The sequence below is a fragment of the Dioscorea cayenensis genome, unplaced genomic scaffold, assembly GCF_009730915.1.
Source record: "Dioscorea cayenensis subsp. rotundata cultivar TDr96_F1 unplaced genomic scaffold, TDr96_F1_v2_PseudoChromosome.rev07_lg8_w22 25.fasta BLBR01000996.1, whole genome shotgun sequence".
Taxonomy (NCBI): Eukaryota; Viridiplantae; Streptophyta; class Magnoliopsida; order Dioscoreales; family Dioscoreaceae; genus Dioscorea; species Dioscorea cayenensis.
The window spans coordinates 14,411-28,423 of record NW_024087387.1 but is presented as its reverse complement, the minus strand read 5'-3'; the positions used below and the strand labels follow the sequence as shown (position 1 = coordinate 28,423).

At 44.9% G+C, this 14,013-nt stretch overlaps 2 non-coding genes across 2 annotated transcripts; one reads left to right on the top strand and one right to left on the bottom strand.

Annotated features, from left to right (window-relative positions):
* Positions 1 to 4,474: 4,474 nt before the first annotated feature.
* On the top strand, positions 4,475 to 4,581 carry LOC120255426. Its single transcript, XR_005535010.1, has one exon. It is a non-coding gene; the product is annotated as a small nucleolar RNA R71 (small nucleolar RNA).
* A 7,350-nt stretch (positions 4,582 to 11,931) lies between these two features.
* On the bottom strand, positions 11,932 to 12,038 carry LOC120255425. The gene has a single exon (XR_005535009.1). It is a non-coding gene; the product is annotated as a small nucleolar RNA R71 (small nucleolar RNA).
* Positions 12,039 to 14,013: the final 1,975 nt, after the last annotated feature.

Here is a 14,013-nt window from a genome sequence, read left to right as displayed (position 1 = left end):
AAATGATGAGGCGACGTCGCGCTCTAAGATCTTACGTGATCGTCAAAAGCGTGCCATGAACTCTGTGTCTTGAGTGGCTGCGTATCCCTAATCTCTGCAATCTCGGCTCGAGCCTCAGCTACCTCAGTCCGTATCACCCCCAAAGCGCTCTCGAGCCTCTCAAAGCGATAATAAGCTCGAGATGGTGAAAATATACACACAGGGGATGGTTCCTCTTCAACTGGAGGTGCCTCGGTCTCCATCGGAGTGGGCTGAGATGCCCCGGCTTCATCACCCTCATCCTCGCCTATCTCTGGAGCTGGTAGCACTAACGCAAAAACCCCTGTCCGAACCCTGCGGACCATGCCCATCAACCTCACAGTCTCTAGGCTCGGGGGAGCAGTTATACTCATCTTCTTAACCCCGCGAATCGAATCCAAGAGACCCATGCCTAGCACTAATCTCGTAATGTAGGGTCCCGAGAAGATCGCTCCCAGTCTAGCATAGTGCCCCTAATGTCTGATGTACTCTGTCATGATGTGCCCTAAGTGAATCGGTACGCGTTGCACCATCGAGTACAAATATAATAATTCCTGTCGGCTCAGAACACCAGTGCTATCACCACGGCCATTCACCGACCTACTCATGATGGCATGTAAATATCTTAAAGCAGGTCGGGAAAGGCACGTGGTCTTGGACACCCCCGACTCGTACTGACCCTGACCACATAGCACTCTGTAAGCTCTCTGCGGAGTCAAGGTTCTAGGATAATCAGTCGGTAACTGAGCGTACTCCTCCATATCTGTGAATGCCTCCTTATACAAGCCAATTCGTACTGAAAACTAAGCGACGCTCTAGGTATGGTGGTGTCCAAATACTCTGAACTGAATGGTATCCAAACTGTCGAAGCTTGTGTAAGATCTGTCAAATTCTGATGATGATAGTACCTCCAGTGCAAACTCTCGGATGGCGGGCTCTCTAATCGTCAATAACTACCGCCAACCACCTGCTAAAACGAGATCCTCTATCTCATCAGCGAACTCATCTCCCTACTGTAGATCTGGCAGTATAGTCTTGTCCAAGATCGAGTCTGTCCAAACCGGAGTCTCGACAAGCGCTCATAGCGAACCTGATGCTCTGGAATCACAAAACTCATGCTCTCAGGCTCAGGGGATGACTCACGCGGCCTCTTATCATCTTGCTTCTTCGATCGAGGTGCCATAATCTGCAAAATTTGAAACAAAATCGATCAAACAAGTTGATAAAATAATGCTGCAGAAATCCACACGGTCGTGTGGAATTTCCGCACGGTCGTGTGGAATTTCCGCACGCCAGTGTGGATCCACGGGCTGTGAAAACCGCACGGCCGCGATCCAAAAATTCAACAATACAACTTAAAAATACTTCTAACTTCGTTCTAAACATAAATCATCCTTCTAATTGAAGAAACAAGGCATTATTAACCAGATTAATAGATGGAAACCATGAATTGGCAAAGAAAACGATGAATAGGGCTTATCGACGAGATGGGATGAGAAAATGAAGAACCGGCCGGAAAACCTCGCAAAAATCCTATCAATGTAGCGCTATGAAATCGGAGAATGATGTGAGAGTGTTTCAGACAAATAGAGTTTGTGAAGGGGGAGAGAAACTAATCTTCTTTAAAAAGGACTCGCGACACTTGATGTTTTGTGCATCTACACAGGCGTGCGGTAATTACCCACGCCCGTGTGCTTCATTACAAAAGAGCCACAAGGGCGCACGCATGCCCCTGTGCGCTCTCTGGAAAACATCCGACCCACAGGGGAAGCCGCGCGCCCCTGTCGCTTCTCTGGACAACCAAGAAAAATACCAAGTGTTATACACGCCCGTGTGGAAATTTCACACGGGAGTGGACATTCACATGCCAACGCACCGGGGAAGCCGTACGCCCCTGTGTTTTCTCGGGATGGAGAGAACTCCTCTACAGAGTTTCGCACGGGCGTGTGGAAATTACCCACTCCCGTACATGGTTCACAAGGTCGCCCACAGTGGTGAGTCCACTCCCCTTTGTGCTCTCAGGAAAATTCGCCAAACCCTGAAGGAATTCACACGTCCGTGTAGAAATTACCCACGGGCGTGTGACAATCGCATGGTCGTTCACAGGGGCAGCCACACGCCCCTGTGCCTTCTCTGGATGAGCTCGCAGTGCAAATCCACGGGTGTGCGGAAATTCCACACGCCCGTGTATTTTCTCTGGATGACTTAGAAAAATCTGCAGGCTCTACTGAAAATTTCTGAACATGTTTACACACTGCAGAGCCTGCTCTATTATGCAATTTTTTACCATTGAAAAACATGAAATAGATCTCAAACGAGCAAACTTCGCCAATTCTACATGAAAACTCACGATTAAAATTCAAAGCCCACAAGAAAATCACAGCACAAGCATCTAAAAATCAAGACAACAACACCTAACAAATTATTCATGCAGACAATCTAACTAAAAGATAAGAAAACAGTAAACACTTCGGTTACCTCCCAAGAAGTGCTTGTTTAATGTCACTTAGCTTGACGTACCTTATCTTACCTCACGGGGGTTAATGAATGAAAGTTGCCTTCTTACCCATGGCTTGAAAGCATGATGTGCAAAGTCTCTTGAGAGTAGAGGGTGTATTATCGGGCTTCGGACCACCTAACAATGATACGTCCAACTTCTTCGGTTCACGTACATCTCCAACAGCCTTGGACTGTTTTCGGTGGAGTCTCCTATCCCTCTTCAATTTTCAGAGCACCTTCTTCAAGATCCCTGGGATTGATGGTACTTCTTCCGCCGATCCAAGCATCATTACATCTATATGTCCCTCCTCTTGGTTGAACAAACCTTCATACGGATCCGGATTGAACATCTCCTATTTGTATTCATCAACAATCTCATCAGTTGTGTCTATAAAATATAAAGTATCATCAAAATCGAGAGAATGCTGCATGGCCTCAGCAAGGCGGTATGTGAGCTTGTCATCTCCAACTCTCAAGATGAGCTCTCCGCCATCCATGTCAATCAATGCTTTGGAAGTCCGCAAGAACGGTCTCCCAAGTATCAAGGGTACATCCGCATCCTCATCAACATCTAGCACTACAAAGTCAACCGGAAAAATGTACTTGTCCACCTTGACAAGCACGTCTTCAATGATGCCTCTCGGATGTCGCACTGTTCGGTCCGCTAGTTGCAAAGTCATCCGAGAAAGCTTAAGCTCGCCCAAGCCTAGCTTTTGAAAGAAGATGTATGGCATGACATTGATACTAGCCCCTGAGTCCGCCAATGCCATTTCCTCAACAAGATTGCCAATATTACACGGAATGATGAAGCTTCCCGGGTCTTTCTTCTTGTTCGGCATGTTCTTTTGCAATACCGTCGAGCATGAAGCATCTAAAATCACTGAAGCACTCTCCTCCAACTTCCTCTTGTTAGTCAACAAGTCTTTCAAGAACTTCGCATACTTAGGCATTTGGGCCAATGCCTCAACAAAAGGAATATTAATGTGGAGTTGCTTGAACAAACTCAGGAACTTCTTGTACTATTCATCCCCTTGGTTATTTTTTAATCTAGAGGGATTAGGGATTCTTGGCTTGAAAAGTGGGGGTACCACCTCTTTCTCTTTGCTCGTCCCCTCTTCCACCTCTATAACCTCGGGTGCGTGTTCTTTTGGCATCTCACTCGGAAGCATACCTTCAACCTCACTACCACTTCTCAAAGTGATCGCCTTCACGTGCTCTCTAGGATTGGTCTCTGTATTGCTTGGTAAGCTTCCATGTGGCCTTTCAGAGAGAGACTTCGCACTTTGACCCACCTGATTTTCAAGGTTATGCAAAGAGGCGGTGTTGTTGTGAAGTGTAGCCTCGACTAATTCAAACCTAGTATTTGCAGTTTGGACAAATCTAACCAAGTGCTTCTCTAGGTCAGTCATTCAGGTTTCCAAACCTGACTCTGTTTTCCGCCTGAGAGGCTTGTCGTTGTTGGAAACCCGGTGGCCCCATGGCCTTTTGTGGACCTTGATTACTCCATGAGAAATTGGGATGATTCTTCCAACCCGGATTGTAGGTATTGTTATATGGGTTTTCTTAAGGTCTCATGCCATTACGTACAAAATCAACATTTTCCACCGAAGAAACATCACCAATAGAGATCGGGCAATCGGAGAGAGCATGTCCTTCACCACACTCGGTGCAATTAGTTACGGCCGCCACTCTATTTGAAGTTAGAAGATCTAACTTCTTACTCAAATTTTCCACTTGGGCCGCTAATGAAGTTACCGCATCTATCTCATGGAGACCAGCCACCTTTTTCTTCTCCCTAGCATTCCATTGCTAGCTGTTTAACCCCATTTCTTCAATCAACTAATGGGCCGCATCGGGGGTCTTGCTGCCTAAGGTACCTCCTGCTGCCTCATCCAAGAGTTGCCTTGTACTCGGGTTAAAACCATTGTAAAAGGTTTGAACAATCATCCACTCCGAGAATCTGTGTTGTAGGCACTTCCTCAGGAGCTCCTTGAACCTTTCCAATGTCTCGAATAGAGACTCCAATTCCAACTGAACAAAGGATGAGATCTCGTTCCTAAGCTTTGCTGATTTTCTGGGAGGGAAATAACGGGTTAAGAAAGCGTCCACCATCTCCTCCAACGTGGTAATTGACGCTCTAGGTAACCAGTGTAGCCACTGCTTCGCTATCCCCTTTAGGGAAAATGGGAAGGCTCTCAATTTGATGGCATCATCTATCACCCCATTTATCTTCAACATATCACACACCTCGAGAAAGCTCTCTATGTGACTGTTTGGATCCTCATCGGCCAAACCATTGAATGCCGGCTTCAACTCAAAGTTCTGAGCTGTAATCGGGGGACGTACAATACTCGATTGTGTCCCCAACACTGAAGGTCTGGCATAATTGGATAATGTTCGTTGTTGGTCATTTTGTTCTGCCATATTTTCAGATTCTTCTTGACAAGATCCCCTAGTATATATCCCGCAAGTGCACGGGTTTGTCGAAGTAATAATCCCGGGTGAGCGGGTATCGAATCCACAGGGAGTAGGGAGTAAAGATACTTAATTCGATTCTTAGCTATGTGGAATATCAACAATGATAAGTGTGACAATGATTCAATTCTCAACAATTAAAAGCAACAAGTAAGATAGCAAAAGTAAGAAGGAGGTAAGACAATCGATAAAGATGGGGTACTCGGATGATGCTTCACCTAGGATAATCGCTTCAAGTGAAAAAACTCTCTATTATGCTTCCTAATCAATGCAATGGTGAGTCGTGGAAATCCTTACATACATAGTCCCAAATCTAAGGTCAACTATGCCTAACTCTATTCATGTCCCGGAGGAGAGATTAAATAACCTCTCACCCTCGCACTCGAATAAAGTTGCAATGAGCTCTAAGGATTCCAGGTGATAAATCTCTTCCTAATTATAGACCTAACCCTTTGGTCCAGGCGGAAGGTCCCTAACCACAATTAAGCCCTAGATAGTAAGATCTCCTCAATGCTTCACTCCGTTGCACGCACAACTAAGCCCCAGCGGAGATTCATCCCTTAGACCATTCACTCTATTATGGCAGTAATGAACTCGAGGAACGGAGGTAGAATCTATCACGTCGGAGAGGAAAGGGGACGCTCCTGTACCTCTCGACTCACCCTCTCAACCCTCTCCAACCTAGCTTTGTCTAACGCTCGTGGTGTGTCACTCACTCACAAGGTTACCAACAAGAACTCTCAACCCTAGTGTCACTCTAGGGGAAATGTTTATACAATCAAGCATTGAAGGTTGGAACTCACAATAAACATCAATTTATTGAAAGCATAATAAAGAAGTTCAATGAAACGAATACATCCTAGGGTTCACAATCACCCAAGTACCCACTAGGGGTTTAGCTCTCCATGGAGCTAAGTACAATCAAAGAAATCGAATCTAAAAGCAATGAATCCATAAAGAAACCCCCTCAATGGTCGTGTCGATGGTCTTGTGTAGAGTCCTCTACTCATCGCAAGGGATCCTTTGTCGGGCCTAGGATACACCTCGCCAGATCGATGGTGACAAAAGCTCTCAAAATAACATTCTTCCAAACGACGCGCGATGTCAGAGCCGTAGAACCTCTCCAAAACCCTAGATAATACCCCTCAAAACCCTAGCCGGAGCCATCTCTCAAGTTGGGGAAAAGATGGAGAAAAGAATACCAAAATCGGGGTTGAATCGGCTCTAAATAGGGCTGGAATCGGGCGACTCCACGGGCGTGGAAGGTACACGCGCCCGTGCGGAATTTTAACACAGTTGTGGATAATTTCCACACGCCCGTGTGGATTCTCTGTTTCTCTGATTTCTCGGCCGGCTGTGAATAGTACTGCTATATTACTTGCTACCGTGTTGCTACACTGTTCTGCTACAGTATCCACCCTTAATAACTTCCCGAATCCATACTTTCATTGGAGTAACGCAAACGGGCACACGTTCACGTCGTGGATCACTTGCTTCTTCAATGATAGGTACGTTGGTGGAGCTCTTGTTCTATGTGTATAAGTCAGAATGCTCGAGTGTGACTGCCTTTGTGCCCCTCCAAATGGATGTGCTCACTCGAATGCGAGGAGGTTGGCACACACTCTAGCATCTCACACCTGACCTATGTCTTCGCGTTTGACCCTTAGCAAGATTTCCTCTAAAATAGGTGCATTATGATCCACATTGGCCTATTTCCTTCATACTTGGCCTCACAACCCTACCTATATAAAAGTAACATAAAAACACACATATTAGTGTAAAAACCTGAGAAAAGTAATGCTCAACATAAGGAACATTTCGCATTCATATCGCACAAGCACTTATAAAACTCCCCCACACTTAAGCTTTTGCTTGTACTCAAGCAAACATTAAAACATTCTGTGCATCAATGAAGAAAATATTGAAAGTGCTTGGCCTTAGGTTCACCGAGGCATACAAAGAAAGTGTTCTACATGTAAGGAAAATTTCAACACTAAATACGATAAAGCAATGCTCTACCTAAAAACTTGAATAAAAAAGGACAACAAACCCGAATTTTGTGTATGTGTGTGAACTCACTCAAAACAACCCAAAGTATACTCCTCAAAGTTCTAAGTACAAGGGACTTATTTATCTTTAAAAGTGACAAAAATTTTAAAAGATGGTAGTAGCTTCACACATCCTCTAAGGTAGCCCTTTCCAAAGCGTCCGCTAAGGTGGCTTTCACACTTTCGAGGTGGTAGCTCTTTCTACCCAAGTGGTAGCTTTCACTCATCCTATGAGATAGCTCTTTCTCTCATTAGGGCATAACTAGTATCAGACTTGTGAGAGTAGCTTCATACTTCATAGGTGGTAGCTCTTTCCACCCAACAAATATAAATAAACACTAAAACTATTTTGTTCCTTCTTTTCATTTTCATTTTTTCATTTTTTTTAATTTAGCAAAAGAAGTAAACCTAACTAGTCCCTTTAACATCGAACATGAGTTTCCAATAGAGTTCAGAGAGTGAGTAGTGCACTAAGTGAAAATTGGGCAAAAATTCCTAAAAATTCAAGCAAGAACTAGAGCATTAAAACATTCAATGTTAACAATTCTCCTATACTTAAGAATATAATCAATGCAACTAAGGTGAACCGCCATTGGCTATGTGAGCATATATCAATCAAGAACAATAGAAAAGATGTGCACATTATGAAACTCCCCCCCCCACACTTAAGTTATATATTGTCCTCAATGTACACATGTAAGCTCACTCAAAATATATCATTCAAAAATAGATGTGGGAGAAGCAATCAAAACAATACTCCCCTGACTCCTAGTGTTGCGTTTGATGAAGCTAATTCATTGGGAGTAGTGTTCCAACGGGTTGTGAAGTTCACACGGCCAAGTGCCGAAGCACCTTGGCCGTGCCCATGACTATCTGCACGCAAGATGACAAGACCATCTGCACGCATACACGAGGGCGTTCAGTGAAGCTCAAGAAAAACAAAAATAACTCGAGTGTATAAAAGATGAAGCAATGAAGACAACACGGTAAATGCAACATAACATAAACTCAGAAGGAAAAATCCTTTCTGAGTGAACAAGTCTAAAAACAAGAAAATAGAATAAAGTAAAATGCACGAAAATAAAAGAAAAGTCAAGTGTCGGAGTCGCTCTCGGGCTTCTATGCTGCTGCTGCTGCTGAAGTGGAAGCACATGGTGGGTCCACCGGTGCTGGAGTCGAGGATGGAGGTGCTGGAGGAACTGACGGTGCTTGAAAGGTCCTCGGCTACAGGACAAATGATGAGGCTACGTCTCGCTCTAGGATCTGCTGTAATATGTCGAAACGTACCATGAACTCTATATACTGAGTGGCCTGCGTAGCCCGAATCTCGGTAACCTCAGCTCGGACCACTCCTATAGCATTCTCGAGCCTCTCAAAGTGATCATTGGCTTGAGATGGTGAAAACATACGCACTGGGGTGATTCCTCGGCTGCTGGAGTTCCTCGGTCTCCATCGATGCTTGCTGAGGCTCCTGGCAGGCTGAGATGCTCCGGCTTCATCACCCTCATCCTCAGCTATCTCTGGGGCTGGTAGGACTAAAGCAAAGACCCCTGTCCGAACCCTGCGGACCATGCCCATCAATCGCATAGTCTCTACGCTCAGGGGAGCGGGTACACTCGTCTTCTCGGCCCCGCGAATCGAATCCAAGAGACCCATACCCAGCACTAATCTCGTAATGTAGGGGCCCGAGAAGATTGCTCCCAATCTAGCATAGTGTCCCTGGTGTCTGATGTACTCTGCCAGAATGTGCCCTAAATGAATCGGTACGCGCTTTACCATCGAGTACAAGTACAACAGCTCCTGACGGCTCAAAACACCAGTACTATCACCGCGGCCATTCACTGACCTACTCATGACGGCGTGCAAATATTTTGTATGCAGGTCGGGAAAGGCACGTGGCCTTGGACACCCCTGGCTCGTACTGACCTTGACCACATAGTACTCTGTAAGCTCTCTACGGGGTTAAGGATCTAGGATAATCAGTAGGCAACTGTGCATACTCCTCTATATCCGTGAATGCCTCCTCGTATAAGCCAAGTAGTACGAAAAACTGCGTAATGCTCAATCTATGGTGGCGTCCAAATACTCTGAACTGAATGGTGTCCAAACTATCGAAGCTCAAATACACTCTATCAAACTCGAACGAGGATAGCACCTCCAGTGCAAACTCTCAGATGGTTGGCTCTCTAATCATCAGCAACTGCCACCAACCACCTTCTGAAACTAGATCATCGATCTCATCCGCAAACTCATCTCCCTACTGAAGCTCCCGCAGTATAGTCTTGTCCAAAAATCGAGTCTGTCTGAAACGGAGTCTCGACAAACGCTCATAACGGACCTGATATTCGAGAATCGCAAATTGATAAGTGCTTGTGCGATATGAATGCGAAGTGTTCATTCCTTATGTTGAGCATTACTTTTCTCAGGTTTTTACATTAATATGTGTGTTTTTATGTTACTTTTATGCAGGTATGGTTGTGAGGCTTAGTATGAAGGAAATAGGCCAATGTGGATTATAATGCACCGATGTTGGAGGAAATCTTGCTAAGGTTCAAACGTGAAGACATAGGCCGATGTGAGATGCAAGTGTGTGTGCCAACCTCCTCGTATTCGAGTTTGGCGCATCCATTTGGAGGGGCACAAAGGAAGTCACACTCAAGGATTGCGACTTATGCACATAGAACAAGAGCTCCACCAATGTACCTATCATTGAAGAAACAAGTGATCCACGACGTGAACTCGTGCCCGTTTGCATTACTCCAATGAAAGTATGGATTCGGGAAGTTATTAAGGGCGGATAATGTAGCAGAGCACTGTAGCAACACGGTAGCAAGTAATGTAGCAGCCCTGTTCACAGCCGGCCAAGACATCAGAGAAACAGAGAATCCACACGGGCGTGTAGAAATTATCCACGCCCGTGTGGAAATTCCGCACGGGCGCATGTAGCATCCACGCCCATGGAGTGGCCCAATTCCGGCCCTATTTAAAGCCGATTCAGCACCGATTTTGGTATTCTTTTCTCTGACTTTTCCCCAACTTGCTATAGAGCTTCGGCTAGGGTTTTGAGGGGTATTGGCTAGGGTTTTGGAGAGGTTCTACGGCTCCGACATCACGCGTCATTTGGAAGAAGGTTATTGGGAGAGCTTTCATCGGCATCGATCCGGCGAGGTGTATCCTAGGTTGGACAAAGGATCCCTTATGACGAGTAGAGGACTCTCCACAAGACCATCGGCACGATCATTGAGGGCGTTTCTTTATGGATTCATTGCTTTTACATTCGATTTCTTTGACTGTACTTAGCTCCATGGAGAGCTAAACCCCTAGTGGGTACTTGGGTGATTGTGAACCCTAGGATGTATTCGTTTCATTGAACTTCTTTATTATGCTTTCAATAAATTGATGTTTATTTTGAGTTCCAACCTTGAATGCTTGATTGTATGAACATTTCCCCTAGAGTGACACTAGGGTTGAGAGTTCTTATTGGTAACCTTGTGAGTGAGTGACACACCATGAGCGTTAGACAAAGCTAGGTTGTAGAGGGTTGAGAGGGTGAGTCGAGAGGTACAGGAGCGTCCCCTTTCCCCTCCGACGTGATAGATTCTACCTACGTTCCTTGAGTTCTTTGCAGCCATAATAGAGTGAATGGTCTAAGGGATGAACCTCCGCTGGGGCCTAGTTGCGCGTGCAATGGAGTGAAGCGTTAAGGGGATCTTAGTATCTAGGGCTTAATTGTGGCTAGGGACCTTCCGCCTGGACCAAAAGGTTAGGTCTATAATTAGGAAGTGATTTATCACTTGGAATCCCTAGAGCTCATTGCAACTTTATTCGAGTGGGAGATGGAGAGGTTATTTAATCTCTCCTCCGGGACATGAATAGAGTTAGTCAAAGTTGACCTTAGATTTGGGACTATGTATGTAAGGATTTCCACGACTCACCATTGCATTTATTAGGAAGCATAATAGAGAGTTCTTGCACTTGAAGCAATTATCCTAGGTGAAGCATCATCTGAGTACCCCATAATTTTGCTCTCTTACTTATTTCTTTTAATTGTTGAGAATTGAATCATTATCACACTTATCATTGTTGATACTCCACATAGCTAAGAATCGAATTAAGTGTCTTTACTCCCTACTCCCAGTGGATTCGACCCCGCTCACCCGGGATTATTACTTCGAGAAACCCATGCACTTGCGGGATATACGCAAGGGGACCTTGTCAAGTTTTTGGAGCTGTTGCCGGGGAGCTAGGCATTTAGAGATACTTTGCACTTTGTTTTCTTAGCTATTTCACCACACATTCTAATTCATATCTTTTTATTCTATCATCGTTCTGATTGTCTTTTTCTTTATTTTTGGTGCAGCTCCAGGTTATGACCCGAGGGAATCTATCAATATTGATTGAAGGAGACCCTGAGCTTGAATGTACACTTTGAAGAAAAGGGAAAGAACCTGTTCAAGAACAGCATAATCCAGCTGATTTGGAAGCAGAAGGATCTGAAAACATGATAGAACAAAATGAGCAACAACGAACACTATCTGATTAGTCCAGACCTTCAGTGTTGGTGATACAATCGAGTATTGTGTGTCCCCCATTTACAGCTCAGAACTTCGAGCTAAAGCCGACATTCATCCATATGCTGCAGCAATCCTCACAATTCAACGGTTTGGCCGATGAGGATCCAAACAGTCACATAGAGAGCTTCCTCGAGATGTGTGACATGCTGAACATAAATGGTGTGACGGATGATGCCATCAAATTGAGAGCCTTCCCATTTTCCTTAAAGGGGAGAGCAAAGCAGTGGCTACACTCATTACCTAGAGCATCAATCACTAAATGGTAGGAGATGGTAGAAGCTTTTCTAGCCCGTTATTTCCCTATCAGAAAATCAGCAAAGCTTAGAAATGAGATCTTATCCTTTGTGCAGTTGGAATTGGAGTATCTATTTGAGACATGGGAAAGGTTCAAGGAACTCCTGCGAAAGTGTCCGCAACACGGATTCCCGGAGTGGATGATTGTTCAAACCTTCTACAATGGTTTGAACCCGAGTACAAGGCAACTCTTGGATGCGGGGGTAGGAGGTACCTTAGGTAGCAAGACCCCCGATGAGGCTCGTTAATTGATTGAGGAAATGGGGTTAAATAGCTACCAGTGGAACGCTAGGGAGAAGAAAAAGATGGGCGGTCTCCATGAAATTGATGCGGTAACTTCATTGGTGGCCCAAGTGGAGAGTTTGAGTAAGAAGCTAGATCTTATAGCTTCGAATAGAGTTGCGGCCGTAACCAATTGCACCGGTTGTGGTTGAGGACATGCTCCCTCCGATTACCCAATCGTCATTGGTGATGTTTCTTCAATTGAGAAAGTTTGCTTTGTAGGTAATGGAATGAGACCTCAAGGGAATCCATACAGCAACACCTACAATTCATGTTAGAAGAATCATCCCAACTTTTCATGGAGTAATCAAGGACCACAGAAGACCATGGGGCCATCGGGTTTCCAACAACAACAAGAAGCCCCTCAAGTGGAAAATAGAATTTCAGGCTTGGAAACCCGAATGACGGATTTGGAGAAGCACTTGGCTAGATTTGTTCAATCGGCAAATACATGGTTTGAATCAGTCGAGGCTACACTTCGTAATTACACCGCCTCCTTGCACAACCTTGAAAATTAAGTGGGGCAAATTGCGAAGTCTCTCTCTGAAAGGCCACATGGAAGTTTACCAAGCAACACGGAAACCAACCCTAGAGAACATGTGAAGGCGATCACTTTGAGAAGTGGTCGTCAGGTTGAAGGGAGGCTTCTGAGTGAGAAGCCGAAAGAACACGCACCCGAGGTTGTAGAGGTTGAGGAGGGGATGAACAAGGGGATGAACAGTATAAGAAGTTCCTGAGTTTGTTCAAGCAACTCCACATCAACATTCCTTTTGTTGAGGCATTGGCTCAAATGCCTAAGTATGCGAAGTTCCTAAAAGACCAATTGACCAACAAGAGGAAATTGGAGGAGAGTGCTTCAGTGGTGCTTGATGCTTCATGCTCGGCGGTGTTGCAAAAGAACATGCCAAACAAGAAGAATGACCCGGGAAGCTTCATCATTCCTTGTAACATCGACAACTTAGGTGAGGAAATGGCATTGGCGGATTCAGGGGCGAGCATCAACATCATGCCATATACTTTCTTCCAAAAGCTAGGCTTGGGTGAGCCTAGGCCTACTCGGATGACTTTACAATTGGCGGACCGAACGGTGCAACATCTGAGAGGCATCATTGAAGACGTGCTTGTCATTTTTCCGGTTGACTTTGTAGTGCTAGATGTCGATGAGGATGCAGATGTACCCTTGATACTTGGGAGACCGTTCTTCTGGACTTCCAAAGCATTGATTGACATGGACGGCGGGGAGCTCACATTGAGAATTGGAGACGATAAGCTCACATACTGGCTTGCTGAAGCCATGCGACATTCTCTCGATTTTGATGATACTCTATACTTTCTTGACACTACTGATGAAATTGTTGATGAATATATGCAGAAAATGTTCAACCCGGATGCATATGAAGGATTGTTCGACCAAGAGGAGAGCAATGAAGAAGTAAAGATGCTTGGTTCGACTGAAGAAGTAACATTTACCCCGGGGATCTTGAAGAAGGTGCTCGGGAAAATGAATAGGGCTCGGAGACGCCACCGAAAATGCTCCAAGATTGTTGGAGACGTACATGAGCCAAGGAAGCTCGAGAGTACACCCTCTATCCTCAAGAGACTTTGCTCATCATGCTTTCAACCCATGGGTAAGCGGGCAACCTTCATTTATGAACCCCCATGAGGTAAGAAAGATACGTCAAGCTTAGTGACATTAAACAAGCGCTTCTTGGGAGGCAACCCAAGTGTTTATTGTTTTCTTACTTTTTAGTTTAGTTTGTTACATGAATAAACAGTTAAGTGTTGGTGTTTTAATGTTTAGATGTTTGTGCTGCAATTTTATT